General features: G+C 26.2%; 1 protein-coding gene across 23 annotated transcripts in view; it reads left to right on the top strand.

Annotated features, from left to right (window-relative positions):
* The window catches only part of LOC107997543 (putative transcription factor capicua), a 59,158-nt gene that overhangs the window by 3,109 nt on the left and 40,426 nt on the right, over window positions 1-15,623 (top strand). For 6 of the 23 annotated variants that reach the window (XM_062071827.1, XM_062071823.1, XM_062071830.1 and 3 more), the window contains exon 1: window positions 12,346-15,394. The exons of 4 other annotated variants lie outside the window; for them this stretch is intronic. The gene's annotated coding sequence lies outside the window, so the exon portion shown is untranslated. Of the gene's footprint in view, window positions 1-12,345; window positions 15,395-15,623 lie in introns of those variants that run through there. 13 more of the 23 variants (XM_062071817.1, XM_062071824.1, XM_062071810.1 and 10 more) reach the window with 8 other exon arrangements.

Genomic DNA, 15,623 nt, shown 5'->3' with positions numbered 1-15,623 from the left:
CTGAACGTTGAATGAAATATTTTCGAGAGCGTATCCGGTTGCGTTCACACGCACTCGACGATCGGTTAGATTCGATGACGGTTTTATCATTACCAAACTAGACAGGAGATTGAACTTTCGTTTGACAAAGTTATCTTCCATTCTTTTTCGGATATTGTTTAATTCTAATGCGAACATTTAGTTTGATATAGTCTGATTTTAAATTTATTTTAATTCTCAATTTATTATCGCACGTGCATACATATCGCTTTTTTTTATATGAAACTTATCAAATTTCTGTAGTAAATTTAAATATTTATTTTAAATATTATGTAAAAAAATATTCTGATTGTGTATGTGTGGTGTACGTGTGTGTGTGTGTGCGTGTAATATAGAATATGTGGTAATATGTAATATAGAAATCATAAAATTGAAAATAGAAAATTAAAAAATAATAAATATTTTTTATTTATATAAATTAATTATATAAATAAGAAACAAGTTATATAAATTATATTTTTTATTTATTTTATTTATTTAGATTTATTTATTTTAATATATATGGTATTTATATGTTAGATTGTAATTTAAATATATATCAATATTATTTTTTAGGATTATATATTAATTTTGATTATATATATATATTTATTTATTAAATATTTATATATAATAATAAACATTTAATAAATATACAAAGTTTATTGCGATTAATTATTATAAAATTTTTCAGTAAAAGAAAAAGGAAATTTTTAAAAAACATTTTTTTTATTTTTTATGAATATTTATCGAAATTAAGTTTTCTTTATAACCATTCATATAGAAATGGAATAAAATTAATATTTGAAATAAATTATTATCCTACATCTTTCGGGAATTTATCGTGAATACATTTTTTTCTAATTGTTATGCAGGATAAGATCAAAATAGTTTCTTCTACTATTGTTGAAAAAAATCTATAAATAACAAAGTTTATCAATAATTTTAATTTTTCTTTCCCTTTTTTATTACATTTCGAATTTTTAAGTATCAGAATTTTTTAAATTCTGAACAGATTATCATACAAAGAAAAAAAATAAAAACGGAAAAAAAAAAAGAGAAAATAGTAGAAACGAATATCGAACAAGGACTCTTCTTTTTTAGAACGACTAGCGTCAGTCTGGGCGTTCTTCGATCATGAGTTTCAATTGAGGTGCGTCGCCTGTATACTCTAGTGGGTGATCAAACAAATTACATTATGTGGAATTGCAAGCTCAAAAGCCCGTCTATTAACCACCGTCTGTAAGTTGCATTGGTATACGTGTATGCATACGAACGAGATACGCGTGACGCAAATATATAGAGACTTTCGATTGATTCTGCGTGTAATAATAGCACAACAGGGTGGTGCTGCCGGGCAGTCTGGTAGCGCGCAACTGATTATGAGGTGCATAAGGCAATATCACTTAGATGATTCTGCCAATTACCATCATTGGTCATTGTGTACGCGATTCGGTAAAAATTTCACGATACAAATTTTATTTGTTGAGTTTTATTCGCGCGATAGCAATTCACGATCAAAATTGCAATAAAAGAGAAGGGAGGTAACAATAAGAAAAGTCATCAAGTTGCCTCAATATTTATGATTATTACACTCTCTATATTTCGTTCTTCATTCTATCATTAATGGTCAATTAAGTGTTTTTCAATGTATATATATATTTGGAATTTATTGTTCGATGTAAGATCATCTTTTTTTTGCTTGAAATGAATTGCATCAAAGTGAATTGCACGTTTATTTTTGCGTCATTAGAAATACTAATAGAAGAAAATTTGTTTAAATACACATGCAGTAAGATTTATTGATATAATTATTATATTGTCTCGATTGTTTATTGGATTATAATAATGAAATAATGTTAATGAATTGCGAGTAATAAGGAAATTGATTCGTAATTATAAAGAGATGATTATTAATAGATTTAAATTTTCAGAAGATTAAAAGAATTATTTATCTTGGGTGTGTAAATATTTATACACTCAAAAAATGATTTTTGTCTCTTAAATGTGAAAGGTCAACTGATTCTAAGACCGAATCAATCGTAGCAAATTTATTATTAGAGCGAGATCGATAAGAAATAATCTACATATCAGACTCCTGCGGTTTTTCTTCGATAATTTTGTGATACGATAAAGTGCGAAAGCACCTCTTAAATTGATATGGTAAATATCGTGACAATTTATCTGAAAGTTCAATTTTTTCTCTGTTATGTCATTGAGCTATGAAACACGATTATGCTTTTGCAATTATAATTAAAAATGATTGGCATTTATAATTTTGAGAATAATCGTAGAATAATTTTAAGTCTTCAAGGACGATTAAAAAACAAATAAAGATTATATTTTTTTTACGAATATTATTATTTTATATATTCAATATTAAATTCCAATCTTTATGTTTTTTCTTTAATTCTAAAAAATTTTAATGTAACATAATGAAAAAAAAATATATTTAAATATATTTTTTAAAAATTATTTAATATATAATATCTTTTAAAAATAATTAATAAATATATAAACTTTAATAAAAATCAAACATAACAATATTTTTTAATAATTTATTAAAAAATTATTTAAGAAAATTACATTAACACATATTTAATTCCAAAATTAAATCGTTATTGTTTAATTTTCTATTAATTATAATCTTTGGAAAAAGATTCAATTATTTTTAAAATAAAATAACTTTCTTAAAAATTAGAGGAAACAATTTAAGTTTTTTTTTTGAAAAGTTAAAAGGATCAATTTACAAGATGATGTGTAAAAAAAAATTGCAATTTGAAATCACGAAAAAAAAATAAAGGTCGTTTTTTATAAATTTTTTTTATCTTCGTCTATAGATTTCTTATCTGTTTTGTAAATTTATGACAGTTATATGTTGAAAATTTTATCGATATTACTTGATGTAGAAACAAGCGACAAGTATCAAAAGATATAAAGGATGATCGAATACTTTCTGCCAAGGGTTGTACAACTCGCGCAATAGTATTTATCGATTCTGTTATTAGCTCACCATTAAATGTTCCATTACGTTATCATGCGTTTATAATTTTACGATACAGATAAAAAAAAAATATTTTACGTTTCTTCCGTCAACCACAATGCGCGTAATAGTATGTTGATTCTGTTACCAATACGCGATTATGCATCGACTCGATATCGTTGTCGTCGTTCACGCATTTATTTGTAGATTTTCATTCAACGAGTACTGTTAAACACTAACTGTAACTTATTGACGTCCTTCCACGACGCCACTACTCGTTTTTCCTTGCTCATAAACGACAACCAGTTATCGATTAGCTATTGCCACCAATGAAGAAGGAAAAAAGACATTATGCCGTGTTGTGAGACATACTGTCTTGCTCTTCAACCAATAGATTTATTATGTAATTCTTACCTCGGTCTTGGAATATGTTGTTACATACGATTCTATAATCGTGATCGGTTATCGAAGGCGATCGAACCTTAATTGTGTTATCGAACTGGATGTTATTTTATTTTTACAATCGAATTTTTCTCATTATTCCGCGGTTTTTTCGAAACTCTATTTTTAAAAATCGATTTTGCCAAGAAAAAAGTGATCTTTCGAAATTGCACCAGCAACAATAGTTGCTTAATTTTTTAATTTCATCGCGACTTGTTGAGTCGATGTATTGTGTAAATTTTCAATACTGATAACTGTATGATGCATGTTTCTATCGATTTTTAAGCATACAATAGAAAAGTATCAGTTTATATATCTATATATAAATGATGTTTCATTTAAGATGAAAAAACGATACAAATGCATCTTTTTTTTGCAGAAACAAAATATTGGAAATGTTATACATGTCTTATTTTAATTGAAAATTATTGATTTTAATTTTATTAAAAATGCATGTTTTTAATAATTCTTATATCAAAAAAATTATGAATTATTTTATCAATTTGATAATTATAATTAATAATTTAGAATATAATAATGGAAATTATTAATATTTGATTTTATGGTATATAATTTTCTGAAATTTATATGCACGTTTCTTGCATAATGATTTATCAATTTTTTATAATTTTCTATAATTTTTATCTATAATTTTTCAAATAATACGAATGCACAAATTCTCTCTACTTATAATCTCATGTTCATATGATAAAAATTAACCTTCAGATAAATGATTTCAATTGTCAGAAGTTTGATTAATCTATTAACTTAAATTTTCTTTAATTAATGGAGTTTAGATAAATCAAATCATATATATATGTATATATGTTTTTGCTTTCAAGTATCGTCGATGTCAGTTCTATGACCGTAAGTTCTTTGCCGTGATTTGTTGCTTCTTCACTTGTCGAGTAAATGAACGTACGTCATATGTATGGTCAGTATTCAATGAACGTAGGTCGTCGATGACGATTACTCATTCGCAAGTATTATCATTACTACTCAGACTGTACCGACAAAATCTTTGAGTTTTGACAATATAACAGTGTTCGCGAATTACATTGATTGATTTTTATATCACTAAGATAATTGATTAATGTTATCATTGCATTGATAATTGTATTTTTTTAAATTAATTTATCTAATTTATCTTTGGAAATTCATTGAAGAATTTCGTATCTAGATATGTTTGCTATTATTCGATATAAATCAATAATATTTTAATTATATAAATGATAATTTCAAAATAAATAATTAAGATAAAAATTATTTTATAATTAGCATAGAAATTGTTAGAAATGTATTATTATATATATTATTATACTGTAATAGATATTTTATTATATTGTTTTAAACATACTGTTAAATTTGATTTCAGATTTGTTTTCAATTTAAATCTGTTATTTGTTTTCACTTGTATACATAGTTTGATATCATGTTAAAAAAATTACAATACAGATTTCGATTTTTTATAAGTGAATATATTATAATTATTTAAGTTACTAAGTGTAATTGACAACATAAAGTAATATTTATAATAAAATATTACAGTAAAAAAATTAGAATATTTTTTAAAAAAATATTTTCTAAAATTTTTTATATTTTTTTCTAATATATATCATATATAAATTGAAATAACAAATTAATAAACAAAAGAAAATGATAAAATAAATAAAAAATCTTCTTTTTTAAAATATTTAATTTACAATAAAATCTAGTTTCCCCTAAATTATTTAATATAAAAATTTTTTAGTTTATGAATTTACTTCTATAATTTTTCCTATTTACAATCGTGAAAATTTTTTATTTATATATGATTTATTTATTTCAATATAAATATATTATGTATATAGTATATACATGAGAATCCAATAAATTGAAATGATTTATCTAAATCGATAGATATTGAGAAATATTGAAGTTCTATTAATCACAAAAATTTTTATTATAAATATTTATTTTTATATATATTTTTATACAATTTTTTATTTTTGTTTCACGCAACATTAACATAAAATATTTTTGAATATTTAAGATATGATTTTTTTACTATTAAAATAATTAAAATTCATTAAATCTGCTTTTCTGCTATTGGAGAATATTATTCTAAATAATAGAACTTTTTATTAAAAAAGAAAGATTAATTTTTATATTATATAATAAAAAACTTACATGAAATATTTGATTCTAAATTTATAATACATAATATTAAATATTTATTTAACATTTGATCAAATATTTGATAAATTTATAACATAATATTTATAGTTTATTTAAATGCTATATAATATTTTTTTTTATACATATTTTCATTCAAACATATATCTATAGTTTACCCGGGAAAATCAAAAACGCCGTTCATAATATCAAATGGCAAACGTATATTTCCGATGTATCATTATATGAATCCTCTCGAGTAATGGTTTATTTAACTATTCTTCGTTGGATTTCTCTTTTTCGAGCAAGATGTATTCTCAATACACTGTTACTGCATTTTTCCGAAAAGGATAAAATAGTCCTTTGGTATCGGTCCTATCAAACTATCCATGCACGTACAAACATACGCGGATCAGTTGCCAGTAGAATGAATGCTAGCAGTGTACACGTGACCCGAGACCAGCCAATAGGCCGGAGGCCCATTCAACGTTGCTTTGGCTGCAGTATCGTATCTACTCGGCACACATTGTATTTCGAACTTAAAGATAAATTTTATAACTGATCATGCATCTTTTCATTAAATTTTATTTTTTCTTGTAAAATTCATAAAACGTTCTTAGTCATCGATTGTCGCCGTCTTCTGCCTTTCGTCGCATCTTTATTGATTCATCATTAACGTTTCACCACGGAAAAATCTTTCGTTCACATTTCATCATAGGTATGAGACATTGGATTGTTATTGTTATTTATTAAGAAAGATATTTCAATTTTTTGATTGGATGCAATAAAATTGCGGAATTTGTAGTGAAAAGGATTGAAACAAATCTATTTTTGATACTTTTTAAATTAATATTATGAATAATATATCTATGAAAAAATTGTATATTATGTATAGGTTAGGTTTAAGTAGTAAATATAAAACAAGCAATTTCGTACGATAGAAGTGCAAATCCAGTTCTGCTTTTCTTTCGCATTTAATAAAAAACATTTTTTATCAATGAAACAATAATAAATTTATAAGTTGTATATTTTATTGCATATTATTAATGAAATGTAATCATTTCAATGCAAATTGAGCAATTCTAAATTCGCCAAAAAATTAAAATGAGAATTTTATCAATTCAATAATTATTGAATGCTGAATCTAAATTTTTTATTAATTTTTTATTTAATTAAATAAATTCTTTTTTAATTATACAGTGCAGGACAATTAATAATTTTCAATTTTTAATTTAAATCTTATTCTCATTACCTTCTCATGTTAGAAGTAGATTTCTTTTATAAAAAATACAATGTACTTTGAAAGTCTTCTTCTTCTTTTATATTCAATAAAATATTTTCTGCGATTCAACTTGAATCTCTTCTACAATGTTGAAATGAAGCCATAAGATATAAACTATTGTGAATTTTTTCTAACCAAAAATTAAATTGAAGCTTAAAAAGTTCCAATTCATTTGAAAAGAGACTCAAATCGTATTATAAAAAAATGCATCGTGCAATTGAAAATAAAAATTTTTCGAAATATATTTAAAACGTAATAAAAGTAATGAAATCTATATTGATGCAAAAGATTACGATAAATCAACTTTTTTTTTTTATTATATATAAGTATGAGAATGAGATTTGATTTAGTCTAGTGGAAATATACTATTTTACGGATAAATTAATTGTGTATTATCGTTTTTATCCGTAAAGATACACGTGTAATAGATAATAGATATCTTGCTAAGTTTTATCATACGACTTTACCAAAGTTGTTCATTTTTTTCACATCTTTCATCTTTGATAAGATGAAAATGATTCGCGAGATTTGAAATGCAAAATTTGACATGTAACTGATTTTTATCTCAAATGATTCTAACATTTGAATAGTTTATTTTTACTCTATTAATTATTACCTAAAATTATATACTCACAGTAAGTTGCAAGAAAATTATATTAATTTTTTTTATAATAATACTATATTATTTATAACCATTTTATAAAAATCAATATAGATATTATATTGAGTAACTGGATATGGAAATTTCTTGTTTCATTTAAAGAATATTCTTTATAGCATTGATATTAATTACGTTTCAGATAATTCCAACAAAAATGGAAATATAAATTTAAAAATTGTACAATGGAAAAAGCATTTCTATATTTCATATCTTTTCCTTTGCAAAATCACTATGTATTCAATTTCATTAATTTCATGGCATAAATTTAATGAACCATAATAACTTCTATAACGCTTGAGTAAGCATGCACTGGTTATGATATAAATTGATTAAACATTCAATTAATAATTATAATTTGTAATATTATGAATAGAATAGACATATTATGAACAATAATTTTCTTTTCCTTCTATATAATTGAATTGTTTATTAAATACTTTCATTAAATTAATATAAAAAATATAATTTAAAAATCAAATTCAATTCAATAATAAAATAAAAAATTCTACTTTTTTTTCAATTATATTTCATAGAATTAATAATACTGTATACTAAATAATACAGCTTCTGATCTAAACTAACAATAGTAACATTGAAATGTATTCACCGTATCTTTTGCATTGTATTTTCATTCGAACATCTTATTCTTTACGATAATGTACACAAAAGTTATTTTCGATATTTTATCTAATTTTGTTCGATTTGAATTTTTTTTGTCAATCATATATCACGAATTTTATTCTAAAAATTATAAGTTCTAAAATATATTAGAATTATACGGTAATTAAATATGATTTTTTACAATTAAATATGTAAATGAAAAAGAATAACAATTTTCTAAATATAATGAATAAGAATAAGAAATATAATATAATAAATAAGAAATATTTTTCATGAGGTATATATAATCTTATATAATCTTGTATAATCTTTGAGTATCAAATTAGAAACAATTTAAAAATTTTAATTTTTTTTTTTCTAATAAATTTGAATGAATTATAATACAAATTTTACTAATAATTAATATATTATATGCATATATATATTTTTATATATATATTCATATTTTCCTTTTACTATTTACATTGATCATATTTTTACAACAAAAATTTTATTGTTTTACACATTATAAATAAATATTATATTGATGAAAATGAGAACTTATAATTATATATATAATTAAATTTTATGTAAGCTATCATTATTTTCATAAATATTAATTTATTTGAAAATTATAATAAAACTAATTGAAATGATTAAAATATAGATATGATTTAGAAGTTATTGGTATTAATAAGCAATAATGGTTAAATGTTTCAAAAGCAGATAATAGTCTATATAATTCAGTCAGTATTAATTTGGATAGTCAAATTTAATATATATTGTTGTAGATAGAAAAGTAAAATTTTTATATGCAATTTTAATTTAGTAACCATAGTTTTAATATGCCTTTCAGTTAATCAAAATCAGTTAATAATAAACTTAAAATAAAAAAGTTAAAAACAAAATAATAATTCTTATAGAATATATGCAAATTTTTATGGAATATATCGAATTAATTATTTATAAAAATAGATATGATTTTTATTTTTTATAAAGATCTCTTATTCACTATTCAAAATTGGTATGCAATTTATTTGAAAATGACTCTATCTGATATATTCATTAATATTACATATAGAAATTCCATTCATTGTTATTTCTTGGTATATGTCAAATTTCTAAGAAACCTTTTTCGTGTCTCGCGTGGAGTTAGTGAGAACACAGAGGCTATCCACGTGAAGTCCCATAACGAGGTTACGCCATTCATCGACAGCGCACGAAAGTCTATGAAGGGAAATGCAGAAGGGGAGTCGAGTCACTACAAGGTACTCCCGCAGTATCTCATTGATGAAGTCTTTACCGGACGTATTCTACTCCTCTGACAGAGAATTCAAGTGGAATTCATATAACCATTTTAAATAATCTTTGAATAATAGACTTTTAGACTTTCTGGATTGATACAATGACAATAAAATGATAGCATATTTAAATCACCCTAGTCTTAAAAATTTTCTTTGCATATGATATAGACACTGTATAATATTACATATATGATTATCGAGGTTTTATTTTATCTTATGTTCTCTTTCATTTCTTTAATTTTTTCAATCATTCCAATTAATCGATTTTTGTGAAAAAACATTAGATCTAACTAGAATTAGAAGATAGAAAAGAGTTATGTATATATAATTATATATTAATTGCTAATTTGCTTGTGAATTGATATGTGTTAAATAAATTTCATATTTTCTTTTATTAATAATTAATCTTTCACATAAAAAATATATTGTCTTTATTAAGGTAATAAATAAGTTTAAGAGAATAGTAAAAAAATAGTAATTTTTGATATAATTTAGGGAAAGTGTTTTCGATTGTTAGGAAATGTGCAAAGGAAATGTTTCTACGCCAATGATATGCACGCACGATACTAGTATATAGCTAAGTATGTATGTACTCATGCACCGAATCTCTCTTTTTCTCTTTCCATTTCTTACGCCGTAACACCGTATATGTGTGCTTATATATGAATTGTATGCAGGACTGTACACAACTAAGGATTGTTTGTTTAAAAATTAATAAACATCTTCATGATGATATCGATAATTCATGATAATGTTTATTAATAAAATTAATAAAAATATGAATTTTTTATCAAGTCAATAAATAATTATATATTATTTATTTAAAATAAAAAATAATCTCTTGATATATAAAATGAAAATGTAAAGAGATCTTATAAACGAAATCATTTTTTTGGACAAAAAAAAAATTTTTAATCTTAATCTTTGAAGTTTATTATAAGATTATAAATTTATGCATTTATATAAAATTTAAAAGTGCAGAAATTTACAAATTGTACATAATAATAGAAGAATATAATTTGTTAAATTTAATATTTATTAGCTAAAATAAATCTTTTTAGATTTCAATTCAATTTCAATCATATTTAAATATTTATTAGAATTAATAATTATGTATTATTCGTTTTAAAAATAAATAAAGATATATAGAATATAAATTATTAAATAAAAATTGATAATCAAATATAGTTGTACAATAACATATTTATAATATAAAAATGAGATTATATATTGGACATAATTTATTTTATATTAGATAAAATTAAAATTTCTAATTTTTTCGAAAGTATATAATAATTATTATTTCTTGTATAATACTAATATATATACACACACACATATATATATTATATAATTACACATATAAATATATAGAATTTTTGGAGATATATATATATATATACATTGTCCCTGCATGATGGTACTTCTGCATGTAGTAAATATATATGTATATGCAAATGTGTATACGCATGAATCTTCTACAAACGCTTACGCACTGTTACGCCAGATGTCTACTACGAGCCATGTGTAGATTTTAATATATAATCATGACACTTGACAAAAAACAAGTGCTTTGCTTGCAGATTTTCGAAAAATCGAAATATGCCTTTGACGATAACTTTTTAAACATTTTATAATGACATAGAATTTGAAAGATATATATCAAAATGATTATATATCTTATTTAAAATTTTATTCTATTTATTATTTATTTATTATAATGTATTTTATTTATTTATAATATTATTATTGTTTATAGTAATTATTACTATATAAATAATTAATTTTTTTTCATTTAATTTCTTTTTTTCTTATATATTTTATATTATTTACAAGTTATCATAAATATGCAATTTTTTTTCTTTTTTACGTGTGTATAAATTATATAATTTTTTGTTTATATAATTATATAATATATTTGAATTTGATTTGATTTATTTAACATTTTAACATTCCTGTTAATATTCATGAGTAAAAAAATATAGATGAACAGATAATAATAGACCTTGATGCAATAAAGTGATATGAACAATGTATCTCAATACTGTTCATTCTGATTCGTGTGTTGTATTATTTGAAGGCTTTGAACGATGAATAATGATGTTGACTTAGAAGTTGCTACGTCTAGGCAAGCAGATGATCATCTCTCACAAGCGGTTTGAGTATCTTGAGCAAATATTTGTAGTTTACGAATGGTTTGCAAATGTAGCTGAGAGAATATAATTATCGCGTTTGTGATCGTTTTAATAGGAACAAAATAAATAGATAGCGTTGACATATAAAACCTGTATTAAAAAGTTATTTTGTTATGATTAGAGAAAGATATTTAAATATTTATGTTTTTAAGAAATTCTAATGCTTTTTTTCTTCATAGATATTATTAAAAATATTTTTAGATATTTTAATATTTTTTATCTTAAAATATTTTTAATTCTTAATTACTGTCATTAGATTATAAATCTAATCACAACAGTTTAAATTAACTTTAGCATATTGATTTTAATTTTCATTCTTATTTTATTCTATCAAACAAATATAAAATAAAATTAAATAATTTAAACTTATGATTATTAAATAATTTAATAATGTTAATTGTACGTTAAATTAAATATGTGACAAATAATATAAAATGTAAATAATATAAATTATAAATTACAAAAAATATTTCATAAATAATATCTAAAATAAATAATTTTATATTTTTTATAACTTCCATACTTACAATATATTGTACAATACATTGTGTTTTTTTATAAAATATTTTTTTACTTTTTACATATATTAAATATGTATATTTCAAATTTTATCAAACTATGGATCATTACTTAATACCGATAAATTAATATGCGCTGGTCATTAAAGGATGGATCATCAAAATTACCAAGAGCATCAAAATAAAATTTCTTTTCTTTATTAAAGAAATTCAAATAATAGAATATAATTTTCTGTATAATTTTTATATTTCTATGTAAAGAACAATAATAATTTTTTTTAATTTATTATATCAATATATATAATACATAATACATTAATAATTTACAATAATTAATAATTTATATTTTCAAATATTTTTAAACATAATGATATTTTAATATATTTGATTTTATTATTTTTTTTAATATTTAATTATTTTTAATTTCATTAGATAAATATTTTTATTAGAATTTTGGATTGAAAGTATAAAATGGAAGAAAAATCTCATATTTTATTTGCCAAAGAATTTGCAATATTATGATATATTTTAAATAGTGATTGTTATAATAAAACATTAAAATAATAACAGAAAATAAAAAATTTTATGGATTAATATTAAATTCAAAAACATAATGTTTTTTAAAACAAAAGATCAAGGAACACTTATGGAGGAATTCCTTGAAACCAAGAAGGCGGTAGGAACGTGAACCCACGGGTCCGCGGGGAGTGTGACGACGGTCCTGAGGCTACAGTCCGTCGGCGGTGTAGTGCTCGCTAGTGTGCGTAGGTGTGTGCTCCGGGTTAGAGGCTTTTACACGTACGAGCTGACAAGCGTCTGTGAGCGACTGTTTTATACAGAAGATTTGGTAATGTGTGAGTAAGGCAGTGAGAGTCCGTAAAGTAGCGCGTTCCGGGTGTGAGTGAAGTAGCGGCTGTCAGTGAGTGCGCGCGCGCCGTCTCGGCTGGTTCGAACGGTTCAGTGGTGTGTATGCGGCCATGCGCGTGTATATGTTGTACGCGGTCGACAAGATATGAAGTAAAGGCGGTGGTGGAGGAGGACGAGGAGAAGAAGGTAGTAGTAGCGGTGGTAGCGGTGGCGGTAGTGGTGGTAATGGTAGTAGTATAGTGATTGAATGTGTGCGTGATGCCTGCTCGGTTATATGGCTCGACAAGTCGCAGGCAGTTCAGTTGAGCAACTGAGTCTGAGTCCATACGTGTGCATGTGACGCGAAAGAGCGAGGCGGAAAGAAAGAGAGAGGGATCGCGTGTGTAATTCGAGTGAAAAAGAAAGAAAAAAATGTATATTCGAAGAAGGAAAGATGTCAATAATTTGGTGGTATAGTGGTCGCGTTTCTTCGATTATGATAAATAAGAATATCATGGAACATGCACCGATGACGACGTCATGACCGTGTCGTGGTATTGTAGTCGCCATCTCTCCCGGTTGGTCGGTCGGTCTACTGTGACGGATTTTCGTGATGTGAGTGCACGCGCATTTGGTCGAAAGAGCCGACGAAAATTACAGCAGTGGCAAGGGCAGTAGAAGCCCGGATTGTTGTGGCGCGGTGCTGATGGTTCCCGGGAATTCGTGTCGACTCTTACGTTCATCGTCAATACTCACGGCATAGGTGACACGGTGGAGTGGCGGTCTACGAGACCACGACGACAACACACCACAGCAACGATGGCATTCACAGCTTTAGTGTACATATGTGTGTTGCTACGCGTGCGCGTGTGAAGTCGCTCCGCGAGAATGTTCTTTTGTGTGCGTACTATTCGTTTGCTCGCTCGCTCGCGCCCGTTCGTGAGCTTTCTTGTGGGAACATAGTTGCGTATGGAACATGTGTGCGTACCAGTATATGTGTATGCACGTGCGCGAACTTCTTGTATTGTGTGTCAGTGACTCTCCATATTCACGGTGGAAGTAAGTGAGGTAGTTTCATCGCTGTCACGAGTATCCACTACCTGCCCTAGGAGTCTTACTATACGATGCCTATATCGTCTCTCGTCTATTTATACGACGACCATACATGTACTTACCTCTCCTCCCTCATCTTTCCTCACAGTCACTCTTTTAATCTTCTTTCTCTTTCTCTTTAATTCTCTTTCTCCTTTCTTATTTTTCTCTGTCTTATTTACTCTTTCTTCCTTTCTTTTACTCTTAAAGTTTTTCCATCTCTCTTCTACATTCACTGTGCTGCCCCACCAGTTTCCCCTTTCGTATCGGCTCCCTTTCTCCCGCCTCTCTCCCCACGTCTTTCTCTTCTTCTGCCTCTTCCCTCACCTCGTGACGACATCCGCGAACGAGCAAGCGACTCGGCTCGAATCGCCTCGAGTCGAGCCGAGAGAGCCGCGCGCCGAAGTCCACCGTACACCCTCGTATCCGTACTTACGTACACGCGGAATGTGCTGCCAGGAATTCTCTCTCACAATGGATTTATTGTGTTAGTGAGTAACAGCAGCGTGTGCGCGATAGTATATCGTGAGTGAGAGACGACTAGAAGACGCTGACCAGAACGACAACGACGACGATTACGACTACGACGACGACGATAACGACGACGACAACGACGACCAGGAGGACGACGAACAGAAAGAACGTGCGCGTCCGGCTTAACTCACGAGTCAAGATGGAGCTAGTAGACGCGGTACGTGAATTTCGCGAATTCAGTGCGATTTTTAGTAAGAATTGTGCGCCTAATGTACGTCATATAAAACCTAATATCGCGATTTTTCCTCGCGTTTATTGTGTATTAATTGTGCTTCATTCTTTCCTTAGGATTTTCTCTGTTATTTTCGTATCTCTAGTTAACACGACATTTATACTTACATATATAATAACAAATTTTCGTGTCGTTTATTTTTGCCGAGTCTTGATTCGTACTCTAAACTCTGCTCTTCCTAACCTTTTGTGGTCCGTTACGCGTACATAGTTTTCGATGAATTTCAGTCAATTTGTATATATACGTGCATATTAACGTTCTTTCATTTTACCGTGTTTATTGGGATTTTTCTCAAAGTGTTTGTGCTATTGTTGAATGCGTTTCCAGAATTTAGACGCTAATACTCGTATGTAATATATCGGCTTTGCGCGGTATGATTGATCATGCTGCGGCGGAACTGAATGGAAAGTAACTCTTTGGGTGATTTAGGATAATAATTGAGCAAGATGGTTCTGTGCGCACAAAAGTGCTATAAACGCAACCAGCGATCAAGGATTATCAATTCTATGTAATTCTTAATGGTGCTAAGCCCTAGTAAGTGTTGTGTATTTTATCTGTTTCTAATTTATTTATATTTATAATAAGATTTATCGTACGTGCACATGCTACGTATTTTTCGATAGTTGAAATGTTATGTAAATTCGCCATAGAGGTTCACTGTAATAGGTAGAATTTTGTACAGTGCATCTTTTCTGTGAAAACTATATCAAAGTTTACACTTTGAACAAATCTCTTGTTTATCAACTTTCATATTAATTTTTTC

The sequence above is a fragment of the Apis cerana genome, linkage group LG2, assembly GCF_029169275.1.
Source record: "Apis cerana isolate GH-2021 linkage group LG2, AcerK_1.0, whole genome shotgun sequence".
Taxonomy (NCBI): Eukaryota; Metazoa; Arthropoda; class Insecta; order Hymenoptera; family Apidae; genus Apis; species Apis cerana.
Note: the sequence above shows the minus strand (reverse complement) of the source record. Positions and strands in the feature narration are given on the sequence as shown.